General features: G+C 44.6%; 1 protein-coding gene across 1 annotated transcript in view; it reads left to right on the top strand.

Moving 5' to 3' along the window:
* TANC1 (tetratricopeptide repeat, ankyrin repeat and coiled-coil containing 1) overlaps positions 1–22,067 on the top strand; it is a 160,728-nt gene that overhangs the window by 46,413 nt on the left and 92,248 nt on the right. The gene's annotated exons all lie outside the window — the stretch shown is intronic.

Genomic DNA, 22,067 nt, shown 5'->3' with positions numbered 1-22,067 from the left:
CATTGGAGAAGGAAATGGCAACCCACTCCAGTGTTCTTGCCTGGAGAATCCCAGGGATGGGGGAGCCTGGTGAGCTGCCGTCTATGGGATTGCACAGAGTGGGACACGACTGAAGTGATTTAGCACCAGCAGCGGCAGCTTACTTGTGAGGAGTACCAGGGAGTTGGAAGTGCAGAGCCTGAGCTCAGACTGCTGGCCTCCAGGGAGGAAGAAGGATCTCAAGACACGGCATCTGTGGCAGATGCTGGGAAGTTCAGGTATGTTAAGGAATGACAAGTGTCTGTCAGCTTTTGGAAATAGGGTAATTGACGACAGAGCGGAATCAGCAAGCTCCGCTGAAGGCCAGATAGCAAGTATTTCAGGCTTTGGGGGCCATACGGTCTGTATTGTAACCACTCACCTCTCGCTGTAGCACAGCTCAGCCATAGACAGTCCTTTCATGAATATTCATGGCCATGTTCCAACATTTTATTTATGAAAGCATGCAACGGGTCAGATTTACTCCCAGACCATAGTTTGCCAAGCAGACTTCTGCCTTAGAGGAAAGGAAGGGCAGAATGGAAACTTAGTATTTATTCAGTACTCACCATGTACTCGACCCTTGGTAAACATTTTTAACCCTGAAGTGTAGGCACCAGTCCCACTTACAGTTGATAGAAACACCCCAGGGGTTAGACAACTTGCCAGAAGGTTGCATAGCTCCTTAATGACTAGCTGGAGCTTGCACTTCAGTCAGCCTGAGTCCAAAGCCCAGGTCATCTTCACTTCACTTAGTTGCTGCCCAGAACCAGCAGCCTATGTTAGATGCCTCTCAAAAGGTACCCTTGGCACAGAAGCCACTAAGCTCTGTATGCTCACTTACGTCCTTCACTTGACCTTCGGGGAAGCAGTGCTTTTCTGCTTCACCTTTGTATTAGGTGGCTAGGGCTGCCATGAAAAGTACCACAGAGTGGGTGGCTTAAACAACAGAAATTAGTTTTCTCATAGGTCTGGAGGCTGTAAGCCGAGATCAAAGTGCTGGCAGGTTAGGTTTCTCCTGCAGCTTCTGTCCTTGGCTCCCAGATGGCCAGCTTCTGCCTGTGTCCTTGCGTGGCCTTTCCTGTGTGTCCACCCCTGGTGTCTCTTCCTCCACATTTTCTCTTGCAACAACAGCACTCAGATTGAATTAGTGTCTACCTCAGTGGCCTCATTTTACCTTAATCACCTCTCTAAAGGTTCAGTCTCCAAATACAGTCACATGCTGGAGTACATTGGGATTCACCATATGAAATTTGGGGGAACACCCTTCAGGCTATAACTACTCTCCTCCTCTTTGGTGGATGTCAAGGGATTGTTGAGAACACAGCTTAAGTTGCTTAATACAGAAGCTGAAGGCATTCTCCTGTGTGTGAAGGCTTCTCTTGGTTACCATTTGAGCCTTAGGAAAAAAAGTTTATAAAAATTATTTTGGAATCGTTTTTGCTTTATAGAAAAGTTGTAAAGCTAATTCAGAGTTCCTGTATACCACCACATGCCCACTTTCTTTTATCATTAGCATAGTATATTATAATAGTATGATACATTGTCACAGCTAATGATCTCGTGAAAGTGTCAGTCACTCAGTCGTGTCTGACTCTTAGAGACCCCATGGACTGTAGCCCTCCAGGCTCCTCCGTCCATGGAATTCTCCAGGCAAGAATACTAGTGTGGGTTGCCGTTTCCTTCTGCAGGGGATCTTCCTGACCCAGGGATCAAACCCAGGTCCTCCTGCATTGCAGGCAGATTTTTTGCCATTTGATCCACCTCTCATACTTATGTATTTAGTATTAATAGGCTCTTTTGGGCTGTGCTGGTCTTCTTACTGCACTTGGACTTTCTCCAGTTGTGGGAGTGGGGGCTGCTCTGATTGTCATGTGCTTCTTGCGGCTCTGGCTTCTCTTGTTGCAGACATGGGCTCCAGGTGCCCGGGCTTCAGTAGCCGTGGCACATGGGCTCAGTACTGCAGCATGCGGGCTTAGTTGCCCTGCAGCATGTGGGATCTTCCCAGACCAAGGACTGAACCCGTGTCCCCTGCTTGGCAGGTTGGATTCTTAACCACCAGGGAAGTCCCTGACACATTATTATCAACTGAAGTCTATACTTCATATTTCCTTAGTTTATAACTGATATCCAGGATCTTCTTCAAGGATACCATATGACACTTAGCATGTCTTCTTCGGCTCCATTGGCTCTGACAGTTTCCCAGACGTTCCTTGGTTTTGAGACCGTGGCAGTTCTGAGCCTACTCTTCCTGTTTCGTAGAATGCCCTTCTTTGGGGATTTATCTGATACTTCTCATGATTAGCGGAGAAGGCAATGGCTTAGACTGAAGTTACGGGGTTTAAGGGAGGAGGCCCACGGAGGTAAAGTGCCCTTCTTACCATGTTGTGTTGACATTTCAACATGACTTAGCAGGGTTTTCGTTAACTTTGGCCACCTGGCCAAGGCAGTGGTGGCCAGGTTTCTCCATGGTCAAATTACTTTTCTAACATCCTTCCCCATCCTCTACCCTCTGGAAGGAAGTTGCTGTGTGAGCCTTCCCCGAAGGGTGGGGAGTTAGGCTGCCCTCTTTGTGAGTGGAATACGAACATAAATTATTTGGAGTTTTTCTGCCTGGGCGGCTCTTGTCCTCTTCCTCACTCTCTTATTTATGTCCGTGTAGATTCATGGGTAGATGACATTCAGTGTGGCGCTGTGAGGCACCTTACTCAGGCACTCAGACCTTCCGCCACACGTCTTGCCTTGTTGGCTGTTAGACTGATCAGCCTTTGCCAAGCGAAAGTGTCAGAATGCTGTTAGGTCCAGCCTAACATGGGGGCAGAGTTGCTGCCTGAGCGGTTTTAATTTCTCCATATAGACTGTTAACCATATGTATGTTGCCTGAAACCTCAAAGACTCTTTTTCAGACTTCAAGCTCCTAACTCCTAAGGGGTGCAAGCATTATTTTCTTGCTGGTGAAGAAGCACCCTTCTGGATTTTGTCTGAAATGAGCATTGAAGTAGCGCCACCTTGTGGTAGATGCAGAAGGATTCCTGTGTTCTAGAAACAAGTGGGGAATTCTGTGTTTCTTTCATGATACCTAGTAGCTAAAGTACTTCAGGGGTTTCCCAGGTTGCCCTAGTGGTAAAGAATTTGCCTGCCAGTGCAGGAGTCAGGAAGCGCAGGTTTGATCCCTGGCTTGGGAGGATCCCCTGGAGTAGGAATTGGCAACCCACTCCAGTATTCTTGCTTGGGAAATCCCATGGACAGAGGAGCCTAGAGGGCTGCAGTCCCCAGGGTCACAAAGAGTCGGACATGACTTGAGTATGTGCATGTACACACATACACAAAGGACTTTAAGAATAAAATATTTTAAGTCCTTTTAAAAAGATGCTGCTTTCTGACTGCCTTTGTACATGATTGGGTTTACATAAAAAGTGAACACTTAAAAGTTAAAATAATTTCTAGTAGCTATTATTATTTTTGGGCATACTGTTAACTTTTCATTTGTATCTTAAAGTAAACTTCCCCCCCGATTATTCAAAATTAATAAAAATTAATTTATATTAATTAATTAATGTGCACATTGCATGTTGAGGTATAAATGTGCAACAGGTTGAAACTGAACTTCTGGAGCTTTTATCTTTGACTTGAGGCAGATTAGGGACTTGTTGCATTCTTCTTTGGCCAAATGTTTTAAGGATTTTGAGGCTATGTGGAAGGTGGCCCGGGGACTCTGAGAGTGCACCCCGTGTTGAGTGGGAATGTGGGCAGGACTAGCAGCTCTCTGCCTCCTGGAATGTTCACATCCACAGGAGTTGTCTTTGGAATAGGGGCGGGGAGGGTTAGTGGGATAATTTAGTATGGCCTGTGGTTGACTTGGGTAATGGTTAGCAAGTGCTAAGCTGGAGATTAGTGGGACAGCCTGTTAGAGTTAGTGCTAAAGAAAATCAAACAGTCACTCTTTTCATTGTATTAAATCAGTGTGTCATAAGAATTCCAAATTTAATGTTAAACAGGTTTTGAGAGTGAGGTGAAATTGTCGTTGCTGATGAACAAGGGAAATGCATAAACAATCGGATGTTTTCTCTCTGCCGTGTCCTGAACCTAAGACAGTAACTAGTAGGAAGATGAATGTTGGAGCTGAGAGAGCTGTGACTGTCTCCTCCATTACCGGGGGTGGCAGCTGTTTCGGGAGAGAAGGAACTCTGCGTTTGGCTCTTCATCTGGCTCCTCGGCAGTGATATCACGGGTTACCTATGTCATCTGTGAGTGTGACTTGTCCTGGGCAAACTCGAAAGAGATAATAGCTGAGCCTCCAAATATCACTTAGCTGTTGCCCTCTTAGGTTCCTGATGTTTTCAAGAGGTATTTCAGATAATGGGATCCACGTGCATTCACGTGTGAGCTCCTCAGCACGGAGGTCAGAGAAGGACATTTGCCTCAAGCTCAGAAACCTTGCCTGTCCTGGCTCTCTGGGACTGTTAGAGGCCACTCGTGTGTGGCCTGACATACAGGCCTCTGACCATGCACAGCAAGATGGCAGGCTGCTCCTGACCTCAGATATGGGGTCTCAGAGCAGAGTGTCTCCTGTGTACAGATGTCAGGAATGTGGAAGAGTTCCCTGCAGATCCTGACAGGTACAACAACAATGACAGTGAGGACTGTGGTGGCACATGGAAGGTTCTAGAACTCAGCTGGGGAATCAGAAATGAATGATAGCTAGCTTTCTTGGCCAGCTGGGAGCTGTGGGTGGCTTGTGGTGGACTTGGAGTTAAGGGAATTCTTTTTTCTCTTTCTCTCTGTCTCCCTCTTTCCTTTCTTCCATCTTGAATTCCTTCCAGTGAACATTTTGAAAGTGAGAGACTGACTTTATACACTGGAGAGTCCATTGTTAAAAGGAACCTTTTGATCTCTGAGAACAGCACTTTCTGTACAGATGATGAAAGTTTCAAATTACTGTTCAATATACTGTGGTTAATAATTTTAAACATGGCTTTTCATAGCCTTTAAATTCAACTTATAAATCTTACGTTTATAGTCTAATTTAAAACCATACATATAAAACAGCTTATATAACTCAATATCAAAAAAATCAACCCAGTAAAAAATGGGCAGAAGACCTGAAAAGATATTTTTCCAAAGAAGATATACAGATGGCCAACAGGCACATGAAAAGATGCTCAACATCACTAATTATTAGAGAAATGCAAATCGAAACCACAATGTGGTATGGTCACCTGTCAGAATGGCTATCATCAAAAGCTCTGCAAATAATAAATGCTAGAGAGGGTGTGGAGAAAAGGGAGCCTTCATACATTGTTGGTGGGAATGTAAATTGGTGCAGACACTATGGAAAGCAGTATGAAAGTTCCTCACAAAACTAAAAGTAGAACTACCATATGATCCAGTAACTCCACTCCTGGGCATGTATACCTGGAAGAAGCAAAACCTTCCGTTTTAAAAGGTGCATGCGCCCTGATGTTCACAGCAGCACTATTTACAATAGCCAAGCATGGAAACAACCCAGTTACCTACCAAGAGATGGCTGGCTTAAGATCACACACACACACACCGACACACACACACACACACACGAATATTACTCAGAATGAAATACGACCATTTGCAGAGATGTGGATGGATCTAGAGAATATTATGCTTAGTGAAATGTCAGAGGAAGATAAATACTGTGTGATATCTCTTACATGTGGAGTCTAAATGACACAAATGAATCTATATACAAGACAGGAACAGACTCACAGGCATAGAAAACAAACTTATGGTTGCTGCGTGGGAAGGGAGTGAGGAAGAGGGATAAAGTAGGGATAAATTAAATTATGGAACACAAACTACATAAAAATAGATCAGCAACAAAGATTTAATGTATACACAGGAACTATATTCTATCCCTGGTTCAGTTCAGTTCAGTCGCTCAGTCGTGTCCGACTCTTTGCGACTCCATGAATCGCAGCACACCAGGCCTCCCTGTCCATCACCATCTCCCGGAGTTCACTCAGACTCACGTCCATCGAGTCAGTGATGCCATCCAGCCATCTCATCCTCTGTCGTCCCCTTCTCCTCCTGCCCCCAATCCGTCCCAGCATCAGAGTCTTTTCCAATGAGTCAAGTCTTCGCATGAGGTGGCCAGAGTACTGGAGTTTCAGCTTTATCCCTGGTGGCTCAAACAATAAAGACTGCCTGTGCTGCAGAAGACATGGGTTCGATCCCTGGGTTGGGAAGCTCCTCTGGAGGAGGAAATGGCAACCCACGGCAATATTTTTGCCTGAAAAATCCCATGGATGGCCCATGGGGTCACAAAAGAGATGGACATAATTCCTAAAATGGAATATAGTTGACAAAAAAAACTGAATTACTATGTTATGCACCTGAAACAAGCATGGTGTTATAAATCAGTTGTACTCCAATTTAAAAAGTAATAAACATAAAAACTATATTAAAAAAGTAAACTTGACTTACAACTGAAAACTACCTATTTCAAATAGGAATCACAAAGTTAGTCAGATACTCTGATAAAAAATTTTCAACTAGACATATTCCCTGATTATGCCCAGTGGTGCAAACTTAATCTTAACAGTAACACAGTTGTACTGATACTCAAGCGCCATTGAGTTTGGCATTTTTCAAGTCTTTATTTAATTCTCAACCTTACTCAGATTGTAGGACAACCAGTATAATGGATCAACTGGGGCAAGATGAGGCTGGGGCCATGAAATCATGATCCCAGTATGTCGCCATATATTACGATTAAGTTTGACTTCAAGAAAAAAAAAATCAGATATCTAATAGCTTAAACAGATAAATAAATAGATAAAAGTGTATTTTAAATAGATAAAAGTGCATTTCTCTTAGTTAACAGTCCAGAAGTACGTGGCACGGGCCTTGGTGAGTTCAAGTTGTCTTCAGGGTACCAGTCTCCCAGCTTGGTGTGGCTGCTGTAACAAGTTACCACCAGCCTGGTGGCTTAGGACAACAGCAACTGATTATCCCATACTTCTGGAAGCTGAAAGTCAGAAATCAAGGTATCAGCAGAACTGCAACCCCTGTGGAGGCTCTGAGGAGAATCTTGTCCTTGCCTCTTTTAGCTTCGGATAATCTCAGTGTTCCTGGATTGTGGCTGTATCATTCCATTCTGTCCCCATCTCCGTCTCATGTGGCCTTCTCTGTGTGATGGTCTGATCCCCCTTCACCTTTCTTTTGTAAAGATACTTGTGAATGCACTCGGGGCCTGCCCCACATGGGATAATACAAAACAATGCCTTCGTCTCAGAATCATTAACCACAGCCACACGGACCATTTTTCCAAATGAAGTAATGTGTACAGGTTGTAGCAGTTGGGGCTTGGACCCAGCTTTGGGGGCTGTTAGCGCCCTTTTATCACAGAGTGAGTGAAGTCGCTTAGTCGTGTTCGACTGTTTGTGACCCCATGGACTGTAGCCTACCAGGCTTCTCAGTCCATGGGATTTTCTAGGCAAGGGTACTGGAGTGGGTTGCCATTTCCTTCTCCAGGGGATCTTCCCGACCCAGGAATCGAACCCAGGTCTCCTGCATTGCAAGCAGACGCTTTACCCTCTGAACCACCAGGGAAGCCTCTTATCACAAGGTCACCTCAAAGTCCAGTAGGGTTGCTGAGTACTAGCAGACGTGTCAGCCTTTCTGCCAAGAGGAGGAAAGAGAAGAGCGAAAAGGGGGCTTCTCCCAGCTGGGTCAGCTCCCATTAAACAGTCTTCTTGAAACCCCACCCAACACTCGCTTTCCTCTAGTGGCTGCCAAGGAGGCTAGAAAATGCAGCCTTTTATTCATTTAATATGCTGTGCTGCTGCTGCTGCTAAGTCGCTCCAGTCGTGTCCGACTGTGCAACCCCATAGACAGCAGCCCACCAGCCGTCCCTGGGATTCTACAGGCAAGAACACTGGAGTGGGTTGCCATTTCTTTCTCCAATGTATGAAAGTGAAAAGTGAAAGTGAAGTCACTCAGTTGTGTCCGACTCTTCGCGACCCCATGGACTGTAGCCTACCAGGCGGAGGAGCAGGCAAGAGTACTGGAGTGGGGTGCCATTGCCTTCTCCGAATATGCTGTGCTGCTCAAGTATAATTTTCAAAAACGCAAAAATACGACATGCAAGTATCAAAAGGTTCTATGTCAACAGTTTTATTTAGCTCCTTTATTAAGGCAGGAACAAGCAAGACATTAAGACCAGTTTAAATGAGAATCTGGATTAAAGAGATTTATAATCTCTGCAAGACAAAATTCATTTGCATTGCTCTCAGTTTTTTTGCAATTTGCAGAGCTGGAAAATAGTCCAGATGAGAGGAAGTCAATCACGAGTACACACCTATGCAGTCAGATAGTCTGGAGAGTCTAAACAGCCCCCAGCACTCTGCTGAAGCAATCCCCCGTGATCTCTTCTGTTTTTTTTTTTACAGGTATTGGGTACTTTTTAGAACAGTGACCAGTTAAAAATCAGGTCTCTCTTACCAAGGTGGGAGGGGGTGACAGATGCTAGGGTTGGGCTCTGGCTAATTCTCTCTCAGTGAGTCAGAACTGTTCACTCAGAGTGGAGATTTCAAGCAGTTTTAGTCATTCCCCTACACAGAATGATACCCTCAGTCAGGCCCCCTCTATTTTAATTATTATTATTTTTTTGCTTATTTTTTTATTTACATAGAATAAAATTATTTTTGCTCTATGAGCTTTGACAGATACATAGAGTTGTGAAATCATCACCAGTATCAAGCACAGAACAGTTCCCTCATCCCCAAATACTCCCTCATTCTGCCCCTTTGTAGTAACCCCTTCTGCCTGGGAACCACTGATGGTCTCCAAACCTATAGTTTGTCTTTTCCAGAATGTCGTATCAATAGAAGCATGCATTTATGCAGCCTTTGAATCTGACTTCTTTCACTAAGCGTAATACTTTTGAAATTCATCCATATTGTAGTGTGGGTATCAAAACCTCTTTTTTCAGTTTATTTTTATTGAAGTATAGTTGATTTACAATTTTGTGTCTTACCTCTTTACTTTTTATTGGTATGAATAATACTTAGTTATCCAATCAATTAATAATTGCTGAGTATTAATTTACTGCATGGATATACCATAGTTTATCCACTTATCAACTGAAGGACATTTGAATAGCTTTCAGGGATTTTTTTTGTTGTTTATGAGTAAAATTGCTATAAATATGTGCATACAGGTTTTTGAGTAAAGATATGTTTTCATTTATCTTGAGTCAATACCTAGTTGTGGAATTGCTTCATGACTTGTTAAGTGTATTACGTTTAATTTTATATGAAAATACCAGCTGTTTTCCAAAGTGGTTGTACCATTTTGCATTCCGCCAGCAGTGTAGGAGGGTTCCCGTTGATCTGCATCCTCATGAGCAGGTCTTAATCATCAAATTAAAAAAAATTTTTTAGCCATTCTACCAAGTGTGTCCCTGGTTGCTTAGTGGTAAAGAACCCGCCTGCCAATACAGGAGATGGAGGTTCAATCTCTGGGCCGGGAATATCCCCGAGAGAAGGAAATGGCAACCCACTCTAGTATTCTTGCCTGGGAAATCCCATGGACAGAAGGAACCCGGCAGGCTACAGTCCATGGGATCATAAACAATTTGGACATGACTTAGCAACTAAACAACACCAGCAACTAGGTGTGTGCTGGTAGCTCACTGATTTCTTAATGGTTTCAGTATAAGCTAGTGAGGTTGTAACTAACATCCAAGGATAATCTTTTAACCTAGTCTAACTAAACTCATAATGTTTCTTATCCAGGGCAGCTCTTTCTGCCTAATCTTCTTATTTGAATGGAAGCTGCCTCAAGGCAAGGATAAGTTCTTGTATATTTAACCCAAATTCTTGTATAATTTGGTTTTCAAACAAAAGCATCAGAATCAGATCACCTGAGGTAGGGCTAAGAGTTTGAATTTCTAACAAGATCCTAGGTGATGCTATCGCTGCTGGTCCAGGGACCACACTTTGAACACAACTGCTTCCGAGTGGGAAGCAGTGAGGAACCCTCAGGGAAAGAAAGTTCATGGGGACCCTGCCTCCCTGTTTCTGGAGTCTTAATACTATCATGCAGCCCAGGGCTCGTCTCCTGCTAACGTGAATATGAGGAGAACCTCTTCCCCTTATGGGCTCCTCTCCTAGTTCCTTCAGTTCAGTTCGGTCGCTCAGTCGTGTCCCACTCTTTGCAATCCCACGGACTGCAGCACGAAAGGCCTCCCCGTCCATCACCAACTCCCGGAGTTTACGCAGACTTGTGTCCATTGAGTCAGTGATGCCATCCAGCCATCTCATCCTCTGTCGTCCCCTTCTCCTGCCTTCAATCTTTCCTAGCATCAGGGTCTTTTCAAATGTGTCAGTTTTTTGCATCAACTGAAGTTTCAACTTCAGCATCAGTCCTTCCAATGAACATTCAGGGCTGATCTCCTTTAGGATGGACTGGTTGGATCTCCTTGGAGTCCAAGGGACTCTCAAGAGTCTTCTCCAACACCATAGTTAAAAGCATCAATTCTTCGGCACTCAGCTTTCTTTATAGTCCAGCTCTCACATCCATACATGACTACTGGAAAAACCATAGCTTTGACTAGGCAGATCTTTGTCGGCAAAGTAATGTCTCTGCTTTTTGATATGCTGTCTATGTTGGTCATAACTTTTCTTCCAAGGAGTAAGCGTCTTTTAATTTCATGGCTGCAGTCACTATCTGCAGTGATTTTGGAGCCCCCAAAAATAAAGTCTCTCACTGTTTCCCCATCTGTTTGCCATGAAGTGATGGGATCAGATGCCATGATCTTAGTTTTCTGAACATTGAGTTTTAAGTCAGCTTTTTCACTCTCCTCTTTCACTTTCATCAAAAGGTTCTTTAGTTCTTTGCTTTCATAAGTGTGGTGTCATCTGCATATCTGAGGTTATTTATATTTCTCCTGGTAATCTTGATTCCAGCCTGTGCTTCCTCCAGTCCAGCATTTCTCATGATGTACTCTGCATACAAGTTAAATAAGCAGGGTGACAATATACAGCCTTGGCATAACTCCTTTCCTGATTTGGAACTAGTCTGTTGTTCCATGTCCAGTTCTAACTGTTGCTTCTTGACCCACATACAGATTTTCTCAGGAGACAGGTAAGGTGGTCTGGTATTCCCGTCTCTTTAAGAATTTTCCACAGTTTGTGATGATCCACACAGTCTAAGGCTTTGGCATACTCAATAAAGCAGAAGTAGATATTTTTCTGGAACTCTCTTGCTTTTTTGATGATCCAGTGGATGTTGGCAATTTGTTCTCTGGTTCCTTTGCCTTTTCTAAATCCAACTTGAACATCTGGAAGTTCACGGTTCACATACTGTTGAAGCCTGGCTTGGAGAATTTTGAGCATCACATTGCTAGCATGTGAGATGAATGCAATTGTGTGGCAGTTTGAACATTCTTTGGCATTGCCTTTCTTTGGGATCAAAATGAAAACTGACCTTTTCCTGTTCTGTGGCCACTGCTAAATTTTCCAAATTTGTTGGCATATTGAGTGCAGCACTTTCACAGCATCATCTTTTAGCATTTGAAATAGCTCAACCAGAATTCCATCACCTCCACTAGCTTTGTTGATAGTGATGCTTGCTAAGGCCCACTTGACTTCGCATTCCAGGATGTCTGGCTCTAGGTGAGTGATCACACCGTCATGATTATTTGGATTGTAAAGATCATTTTTGTGTAGTTCTTCTGTGTATTCTTGCCACCTCTTCTTAATATCTTCTGCTTCTGTCAGGTCCATACCGTTTCTGTCCTTTATTGAGCCCATCTTTGCATGAAATGTTCCCTTGGTATCTCTCATTTTCTTGCAGAGATCTCTAGTCTTTACCATCCTATTGTTTTCCTCTATTTCTTTGCACTGATCACTGAGGAAGGCTTTCTTATCTCTCCTTGCTCTTCTTTGGAACTCTGCGTTCAAACGGGTATATCTTCCCTTTTCTCCTTTCCCTTTCACTTCTGTTCTTTTCATAGCTATTTGTAAGGCATCCTCAGACAACCATTTTGCCTTTTTGCATTTCTTTTTCTTGGGAATGATCTTGATCACTGCCTTCTATACAATGTCATGAGATTTCCTAGTTCCTTAGAGAAGTTGAAATTGTCACTCCAGGAAAGACTCAGATATTTCTCCAGGGACACCTTAAAACCAAGATTTGTGGTTAATCATTTATTTGGGACGGTTTGGTTAGTGATTCTTATCAGCATTCAGGTTTAGATTCTTAATGGTAAGTTTTAATTGCAACCGGCAGTTATAGGAGGATGTTCAGTCGCTAAGTCGTGTCAGACTCTTTGTGACCCCATGGACTGCAGCCTGCCAGGCTTCCCTGTTCTGCACTATATCCTGGAGTTTGCTCAAACTCATGTCTCTTGAGTTGATGATGCCACCCAACCATCTAATTCCTCTGTCACCCCCTTCTCTTCCTGCCTTCAATCTTTCTCAGCATCGGGGTCTTTTCCAATGAGTCGGGTCTTTGTATCAGGTGGCCAAAGTAAAGGTGAGGGCGACAGATTTCCTCATTATAAACTCACTCGGGTATGAATGAAAAGAAGGCCCAGGTGGCGTTCTGCCCATTTATGGGTTTATTAGCAGGCTGGCACAGTGCAGTCATACAGTCTGTTTCATATGCCTAGTAAAGTTCCAGCTCTGTCCTTTTGGGGGAGGGGTAGTGTTCCGGTGGCACTTCTCATTCAGCAAGCATGGCAGCATTTTATGGATAATATGTTAGTTTTCTACTGTTGCCTTTAGAAATTACTACAAACGCAGCAGCTTAAAACAAATTGTCTCACAGTTCTGTAGGTTAGAAGTCCAGGCACCACCTGGCGCGGTTGTATCTCTGGTCTGGGTTTCACAAGGTGCAGTGGAAGATGCTGGTGGGCCTGCGTTCCTTTCTGGGCCTCAGAAGATGGAAGTATTCCCGAACTCATTCAGGTTGGCTGAGTTCAGTGCCATGTGGCTGTAACACTGAGGTCCTCCTTTGCTTGCTGGCTCTTTGCTGGGGGTCCATCTAAATATCTCGAGGCTGGCTGCATCCCTTTGTTCATGGCCCCTCCCTGCATCTTCAAAACCAGCCTCATGCCCTGTCCAGAAGGGTGGAATCCTTCTCATGCTCTGAGTCTCTCTGACCATCTCCACCGCTTCGGCCCTATCTCCCCTCATCCTCTAACTCAGATTGTGCTGACTTGCTACCCTTCTCTCTTCCCTTCTCAAGCCCTTGTAAAAAGTTTCTGACGTCCCCCCCCCAGCCCTCCCGCCAGGAAACACCACATGTGTTCTTGAGATGAAGACTGAGTTCAGTCTTCCTTTTCTACTTTTCAGGGTTCATGTGATTGCATGGGGCCCATCCAGCAATCCAGAATGATCTCTCTAGTTTAAGGTCAGCTGGTTAGTAACTTTAATTCTTTATTTAAAAACAAAAAACAATATTTTATTTTGTATTGGAATATAAGGAGCCTGGCAGGCTATAGTCCATGGGGCTGCAAAGAGTCAGCCACGACTGAGCAAGTGAGCAAAGCATAGCTGATTAACAATGTTGTGACAGTTTCAGGCGGATAGCAAAGAGACTCAGCCTAACAATGTTGTGACAGTTTTAGGCTGATAGCAAAGGGATTCAGCCATACATACACATGTATCCATTCTCCCCCAAACTCACCTCCTAACCAGGCTGCCACACAACACTGAACAGAGTTCCCTCTGCTAGTTCCCTCCCTGTCCTTGATAGTAACCTTAATTCTTAATGCCACCTGCAGAACCCCTTCACAGCAATACCTGAATTGTGTTTGATTCAATCATTAAGGCCCAGGAATCGTTGGAGTTCTGCCTCCCACAGACAGAATTTCTTATCATGGCATTTTGACTCAGGGGCCAAATAATTTCCTAGAATCAGCAGCTGGACCTCCACTTACCAGTCAAGCCAGCGCACATCTGTATACCTACCTGGGTCACACATGGGCCAGAGTGTTTCTGTGATAGTTCTTATAAGTCCTCATACTTCAGATACCGTGAATTCAGCACTGAAGAGTGATTTCCAACAACCATAGTACCAGTTAATGAAGTCAGTGATTTAAGCTGTGTGAAAGTCCATTTCTGACCTTCAGTGTGCTAATTACCATGGTGCTGGTTGCTGATGAGGACAGCTAGCTGACCGACTGGGACGTGTGGTGGCCTTAGCTGTTGTGTGTGTGGCCTTTGATTAGAAGCTAGTTAACTACTCCAGGAGTCTGTATTATAGATTAAGACAACTAATTGCCCTCAGGCAGGAGATTAAAGCCAACAGACACACATTTATATTGCACTGTTCTATGTTGAAGTGTTTTGAAATAAAATTCCAGTGATGTGATAAAGACTCTTGTCCCCTCAACTGAGGGCTTCGGGGGAGTCCTGTCACATCTTACTGCCACCCTGTGCCTGGCACAGTGGTTGTGCAACAGATACTTGTTGAGTAAATAGGTGAATCAATGCGTTTCCATGCTGTAATACACCAGGGCTTCCCTAGTGGCTCAGATGGCAAAGAATCTGCCTGCAGTGCAGGAGACCTGAGTTTGAACCCTGGGCTGGGAAGATCCCCTGGAGAAGAGAATGGCAATCCACTGCAGTATTCTTGCCTGGAGAGTTCCATGGACTGAGGAGCCTGGTGGAGTACAGTCCACTGGGTCTCCAAGAGTCTGACATGACTGAGCAATTAAGACTTTCACTTTTCACTTTCATGCTGTAATACATGAAAAGTCAGATAAATTACAGGAACAGTGAATTGGGAGAAAGTGGGAACATGGCTCAGGGTGCTTTGTTGAACTGGGAATGTATTGTATTCATGATGCTATAAACATGCGCACTGCAAGCTGAGACTTGCAAATCTTTGCCAACATTTATTTCAAGAATCCTTTATTGAAAGGGGGATGGCTCTGTTTTGATAGATCATTTTCCTACTAGATTTAAGTGCCCCAGTGGCAGTGCACATTTACATTGTGTAGCCCCTGTGCATTGCATGAATGAATAAAGGCTGTCTACCCATCTCAACATTGTTATTGTCGTTCAGTCCCTAGGTCGTGTCATTCTTACAAAAAATAAGTTATTCGAAGGAGAATGGAGGCTTACTGAGAGAGTGTCAGGTAACTGCTGTATTTCATTCACCATCAGCGGATTACCCATTTTTTCCCCTCTTGCCTTCTGTGTTTTCTTCCTTAGAATGAACAGTCTGAATTTCCACAGACCTCACCTGTCTTTGGGTATGATGAGGTTACAGCAGTAATAATTCGTCTCACTGACTTGTTGCCCACCTCTCCTTACACAAGGCCCTAGACCCTTGTTAAAGTGTCTCTGGAAGTTTTAGGACATTCCCCAGGGGCACAGCCTGTGCTCCTAGCCAGGAAAGTTCCGGATGCCGGGCTAGCTGGCTCTTCTCTCCTGGAGCCCTGCCCCATATTAGCCCCTGGTACCCAGGTGGCATTCCCTGGAGTTGAGTCCTCTTAGGTAGCAGTTCAGGGTTTTATTTATAGCCTCTACCCTGCTTCTCATAGGAGAAATCCGATGATAGAATGACACACTGCTTGAAATTGCTCTCCCCTTGGGCTGAGGCTTTCTGACCCAGTCATTTCATCAGGCGGCTTCTTCCTTAAAGGAAATCCTCCCAAGAGACTCTCAGCCTGTATAGGCAGTCCTGCCAGTTGACCTGCCCAGCCTCAACACTGTGTAAAGCAGATGGAGGTAAAGCCAGGTTCCCTCCATCCTGTTGACTTGGGCCAGGTCCTCCCCTTTCTCAGTCTCAAAGTGCATTTCTCTTCCTCCTTGCATAATGCTTTCTTTCTTTCTTTCTTTTTTTTTTTTTCCGCATGATGCTTTCTTGTGGGGGTACAGGAGAGAAAGGGGCCAGACTTTGGAAGCTCCGTATAGGTATTGTGCTCTTTAAAAATCCAAGACTAATTTCAGAGTTTACCATTCCTTACTGACTTACGACATTTGCTTTGGTGATAAAAGCCCCCCTCACCTCCACCCTCTTTGCCTTGCCAAAGAAACCCTCTTCCTCATCCTTTTTATTTTTCTCTTCTTGTTGTGAACATTTCCCAATGTGAGATGAAAACCCAGATCAGGTAAAATTGACAGAAACCTTTACTGTGAAAGTTCAGGATGCTAAAAAACAAAACAAAAGAAAACCAAAATGATAGATCACGCAGGAGAGTCACTTTTCATAGTGTCCAGATGTCGTGAAAAAAGGTAAGATCTACCTTAAATGCAGTAAGTACCCTCAGGTGTTCTGTGTCCCAAATATTACTTTCAAATATATATATAATTATTTTCAATGGAACCACTCAGAAATGAAAAGTAACCCCTGCCCTTCTCTCTTTCGCTGCCTGGAGATAAAGCCCAGTTTGGTTTATTTCTGCCGTTCCTTTTTAAAAAATATTCCTTATATGGTCGTTTCTAAGCAGCAAAAGAGCTGTGTGATTAAAATGTCAAAAGGAGTAGGCAAACTGGCCGCTGGGAAGAGTGCACTTGGAGATTCACATAGAGGCAGGAGAGGTGGGGAGGAGGCTGCGCTCCAGGTTATGGACAGAGGTGACTGAGGGAGATGCCCCCCCAACCCCTGTCCGCCTCTGATGCAAGCCCCTGGACAGTGTAAGGAGCTGGCAGGAGCTCTCCTGTGCAGGCCGCCTCCTGGGTGCCTGTGTAACCACTTTGGGGCACATTTCTTGTTTTTCTCCGTCCTAAGAGCCCTTTGTCTCCATGTTAGAAAGCCCCCTTTCCCCTGTATCACAGAGCAGAGGATGGGGGGCAGAGGAAGGCGGGGAAGTCAAGATGAGAAGAGATCCAGAGCTCTTATGAACTGGGTGTAGTTCATGATCGAGAACAATCCCCGGTTCATCGTAAACTTTGTAAACTGGGCAGACTGGTGCCCCACTCACGGCTGTAGACCCTGCTCAGACCCTGACAGAAAGGTGGTCTTCCTTAGAGGTGCCGCCCACGGTGGGCTGTGCTCTGCATACTTGATACCAAAGTATGGCCCGCAACTCCCACCATACCTGGTAACCTCGTCAGAAGCTGCATCTTAAGGAGCCCCCCATGGTATCCTTATGCCCAGTTAAGCTTGACAAGTGCTTTACACCAGTGTCTTGGGTGCCCAGGAGTGATAGGGAGGGAAGGCCGCTGCAGCAGGGAAGCACACTAGGCTTCTGGATGAGCCCATTTTTAAGCTAATACCTGACAGTCTTGTTTTTCAGAGACTCTTGTCTTAAACAGGAGGCAGCAAACTATGGTTTGTGGGTAATTGTTACTATAGTATTTGATTCTGGTTAATTTTGGGGGATTAACTTGATAGTGCTTGTTTTACATGAAGGGGTGAAGTTATTTTACTTTTTTAGGTAGTTTATACTTGTGTGTATGTAGGGTGGGGGTCCACTTAGTCATGTCTGACTCTTTGCAACCCTTTAGACTGTAGCCCGCTAGGCTCCTTTGTCCATGGGTTTCTCCAGGAAAGAATACTGGAGTGGGTTGCCATTCCTTTCTCCAAGGGATCTTCCCAACCCATGGATTGTACCCGCATCTTCTGTGTTTCCTGCATTGCAGGCGGACTTGGGAATGTTGAATATGTCATTGTAAACAAAAAGCTGTGGGTAGAAAGGTGCTGGGCAGTCGTTTCCCCTGAGTAAGGGTCAGGTGTTAGGGAAATGTGTTTTTTGGTTTTGATCTCTGTTGATGATGAATTTGGCCACTTCATTTAGAACTTTTCCATTTCAGTGGCATAGAACTCAGTGTCACTGTGGCTTAATAGATGGCAGGTTAGTGTGAGAGCCAGTGATCACAATGGCTCCTAACTGGTGTGGCCCCTGGTCGTCCCGTCCTGTGGTCAGTCTGGTCAGCCGCCCACATCACAGACCCTGAATGCCCCTTGTCATGGAACACTGTGTGTAATGGAAACAGTAGCTCTTATCTTTCTGGAGGGCATGTACCTCCCATTAACTCTGATTCCTCAGGGTTCCTTCTTCAACCTGTTATTGGTGTTTTCTGTTAGAGTAGGATCTTTCCTTGAGTGTCTGATGATATTAGTTTGTAAGTACAAAGTACTAAAAAGCTGACTAAACGGTAGAGTTGTGTGTGTGTGAGTGTGTGTGTGAGTGTGTGTCCGTAGGGAAGTGTGTGTCTTTGTGGTAGAGTGATGGATCAGGGACCCACCATTTCTTTGGAGACTTGGCTTCAACTGTGATTATGTATAGGCCTTTTCTCCTTCCAGGGAGGAATCTCTAATCTAGGGATCCCTAACCTGTAGGATATAATGCCAGATGGTCTGAGGTGGAGCTGATGTAATAATAATAAAAATAAGGTGCACAGTAAATGTAATGGCGCTTGAATCATCCCCAGACCATCTCTCCCAACCCCACTCCACCCCACCCCCAACCTTGGTCCATGGAAAATTTTTTGTCTTCCACGAAACCTGTCCCTGGTACCAAAAAAGGGTCCTCCTTGGTGTGCAAGCTTGCTGTCAGCATTTTCATAGCAGACAGCTGGGGCAGAGGGTGTGGAGAGGTGCGTCTGGGTGGGGCCCACCAATCCACATGGAGAATTTTTCTCCATCCCTGATTTAGTGTAGCACTGAAGAATTGAGCTCTTGAATCTCCATGGTCTTGGAATTCAGCCTATCCAGGGAAGACTTCTGCATCCAGGATGAAGGAGGGAATGCTTCCTGGTTTGGGAAGGGGTTCTGGAGGGGTCTTACTTTCCTTTCAGTAGATTTCCAACCCACACTTCGGCATTCAACCCTGCCATGCCCCTGCCTTCAGAGGGGTCTGCTGTCTGCTGAGCACTCCCTCCCCCGCACGCCCTCTCCCCTCCCCAGTCCTAACCTTTCCGGCTGTGCTGCGTCCATGCTCCTTGGCAGCCTGTTTCCACTTTCAGAAGTTTGGTTTCTTGCCTGTGGTTGTCTTCCTTCCCCACTGGTCTCTCTTAAATCCCTTTACTGCAGCTTTAATGGTGTTTTGAAAGGGAGTGAGGGCAAACGAGCGTTCATCTGCTGTGTTTAATGGAAAGTGCCCAAAGAGTCTCTAACGAGCGATTGAGGGGGGATAGAAGAAAACCTCTGAGTTATAAATTTATCTGGTTTTATAGCATTTGAGGTTCAGCTGTTTGTGAAAAGCAATTTAAATAAAAGGATCGTGTTGGAGAGCCATGGTTTATATTCACTTCATAATATTTCAACTCCTTGTAAAAGAGGAGATCAGAAACAAGGGAGTATGAATAAAAATTGGCTGAATGTATAACCAAGACCTAGGGTTGGGTGGTGGAAGGCCCTACTGCCCTGGCCTATTTAATCTAGATTCCCTAGTTTTTATAAGGGCTGAATGGTGATTTAGTACGTGGGCTTCAAACCTGCATGCACCTCAAAACTGTTTGAGTTCCTTCTTTACTGTGTGTTGGCCTTGAGCAAATCGTTTCACTGATTTGAGCCTCAGCTTCCTGACCTAAAAATGGGGAAAATAGTGTTTTTCCTCCAAAGTTATTAGGACTGGATGAATTAATGTATGTAAGTCCTTATGCTTGTGTGGCTACTGACTGCAGTTTTATTGACTTTGTTACATTCTAGGTCTCGTCCCTTTCCAGCCTCACTGTTCACTGTGGCAGGCACTGTGCCATGCCTGGAAGCCAGAGACACTTGACCTCTGCTCTCAGGATATTCCCCTAAGAGCTGAAGCCTCCCTCATTCTTCTTTTAGCTCTGGGATGTACTAAAGTTTGAGCTGGAGAGGGACGGAGACCATATTTAAACCTAGGTCTGCCCAGCTCTAAAGGCTCTGCTCTTTTTAAAAAAATAAAAACTAATTGATTTACAATGTTATGTTAGTTTCTTCTGGACAGCACAGTGAATCAATTCAGAGGCTTTGCACCATTCAGAGGCTCTGCTCTTAACACCATCTCCTTAGTGTTGAATATCTCTTACAGTGAGGGATCGACCTCGGAATAGAACACAGTTACAGGCAAACGGATGGGCACAGAGGCTTTCCAAAGGCTCTGGGTGATGTTGAGGTTCATATTCCAACCATTCCTAACAGTCGTTGTTCATCCACGTGCAGGAGAACATTTTGGAAGGATGTGTGGGATAGGTGGATTACTGGGAAGTAGGTCTCTATAAGTTATTACCATTCCCGGAGGAGTTAAGGTGAACAGAAACTCACAGGTACTCCATGAGTAGAGCCTGGTTGCTGTTCTGGGTAACTTGGATCACTGGACAATAATAATAAAAGGCTTTAGCTCCCTTGAGTTCTATAAATGGAGAAGAGTGGATGAAGAGAGGAAGGTGCTCTTGACCTCTTTCACTATGAGGAGTGGTTTGGGAACCCAGAGTGTAGAAGATCTCTTGCATTTGCCCTGGGTCTGCTTCTGCCTGCCCCGTTCAGGTTCTTCCTAGTTGCTGTCCCCTTCACTGCAAATATCTTTGTTTCCCCTCTGCTCTTCAGTCTTTCCCTTCATGCATATTTATATATGGATAAATGTGTATTCTTAATAAAATCTGATTGTATTTTGTATACCGTTGTATAGCTGACATTTTCCACTTACTTTCCTTCTGCCCATCCCCAGTAACCATGCCATTTCAACCCTTAAAAACAGTCCTTTTCTGGGACTTCCCTGCCGGTCTAGTGGTTAAGAATCTGCCTTCCAATGCAGGGGAATGCAGGTTCCATCCCTGGTCAGGGAACTAAGATCCCGCATGCCCCAGGGCAGCTAAGCCGGCATGCCACAAGAAAAGGTCCCGCAGGCCTCCACTGAGACTCACTGCAGCCAAATAAATTAGTTAATTAAACAAACTCCCTTTCTAACAGGGTTAAATCAATTAAGACAACCATATAGTTAACTCGGAGAAGGCAATGGTACCCCACTCCAGTACTCTCGCCTGGAAAATCCCATGGACGGAGGAGCCTGGAAGGCTGCAGTCCACGGTGTCGCTGAGTGAGACACGACTGAGTGACTTCACTTTCACTTTTCACTTTCATGCTTTGGAGAAGGCAATGGCAACCCACTCCAGTGTTCTTGCCTGGAGAATCCCAGGGACGGGGGAGCCTGGAGGTCTGCTCTCTGTGGGGTCACACAAAGTCGGACATGACTGAAGCGACTTAGCAGCAGCAGCATGGTTAACTACTACATTAGTCATTTTAGAATCATGATTTCTAAAGTCTGAAATAATATCCTATTTGTCAAGCTCTATAAGCTTCTTTGATCTTGTAGCCTATTTTTGGTTCTGGTACATTATAACTGGCTGGGAATTAGATTATTTTTATAGTAGTGTAGACACTTTTGCAGTAAACCTTTAGGTGGCAGCATGTCTCACCATAAACCGCATTCTGAATAGAATTTCTCAGATGCATGAGACGTTTGACACAGGAGGATTTCAGAATCTGCCTGACTCCCCCTGTCAGTGTGCAGTGCCGAGGCTGAGGTCCTGGGAGGGGCCAGGCTGTGTCTGAGGGCTGAACAGGAGAGAGAACTGTAGACCCCTGGCTGTAACTCATCCTCCACCTTCTCTTAGTGATGTGAAATGTTTCCTATCTCTGCAGCCTTATTAAAAGCACACTTTAAGTATAAGGCAACCAAGGAAAACAAGAGTCAAGTGGATGATTCTGGACCAAAGTGTAATGGGATGTTTGAAAGGACTGGACAGAGTAGGCAGTGTGTTCTGTTTTTTTAAAGCAGCTTCATTTAGATATAATTCACATACCATACAATCCACTCATTTGAAGTGTACACTGCAGCAGTTTTTAGTATATTCACAAGGTTTTGTACCATCACCACAACCTAATTTTAGATTATTTTTATCACCCCGGACTCCCTAGCCATCACCCCTCAAGCCTGCACATCCCCCAGGCCCTGGTAACCATTCATACTCTGTTTCTGTAAATGTGCCTGTTCTGGACATTCCATTTGAATGGAATCATATATTATGTGGTCTTTGGGGACTGGCTTCTTTTACTGAGCAAAATATTTTCAGGCTTTGCCCATGTTTAGCATGAATCAGTACTTCCTTTTTATTGCCCAGTGATAAGTATATCAC

Source organism: Capricornis sumatraensis, chromosome 3, assembly GCF_032405125.1.
Source record: "Capricornis sumatraensis isolate serow.1 chromosome 3, serow.2, whole genome shotgun sequence".
Classification (NCBI taxonomy): domain Eukaryota; kingdom Metazoa; phylum Chordata; class Mammalia; order Artiodactyla; family Bovidae; genus Capricornis; species Capricornis sumatraensis.
The sequence above is the reverse complement of the archived record's forward strand: the minus strand, read 5'-3'. Positions and strand labels throughout refer to the sequence as shown.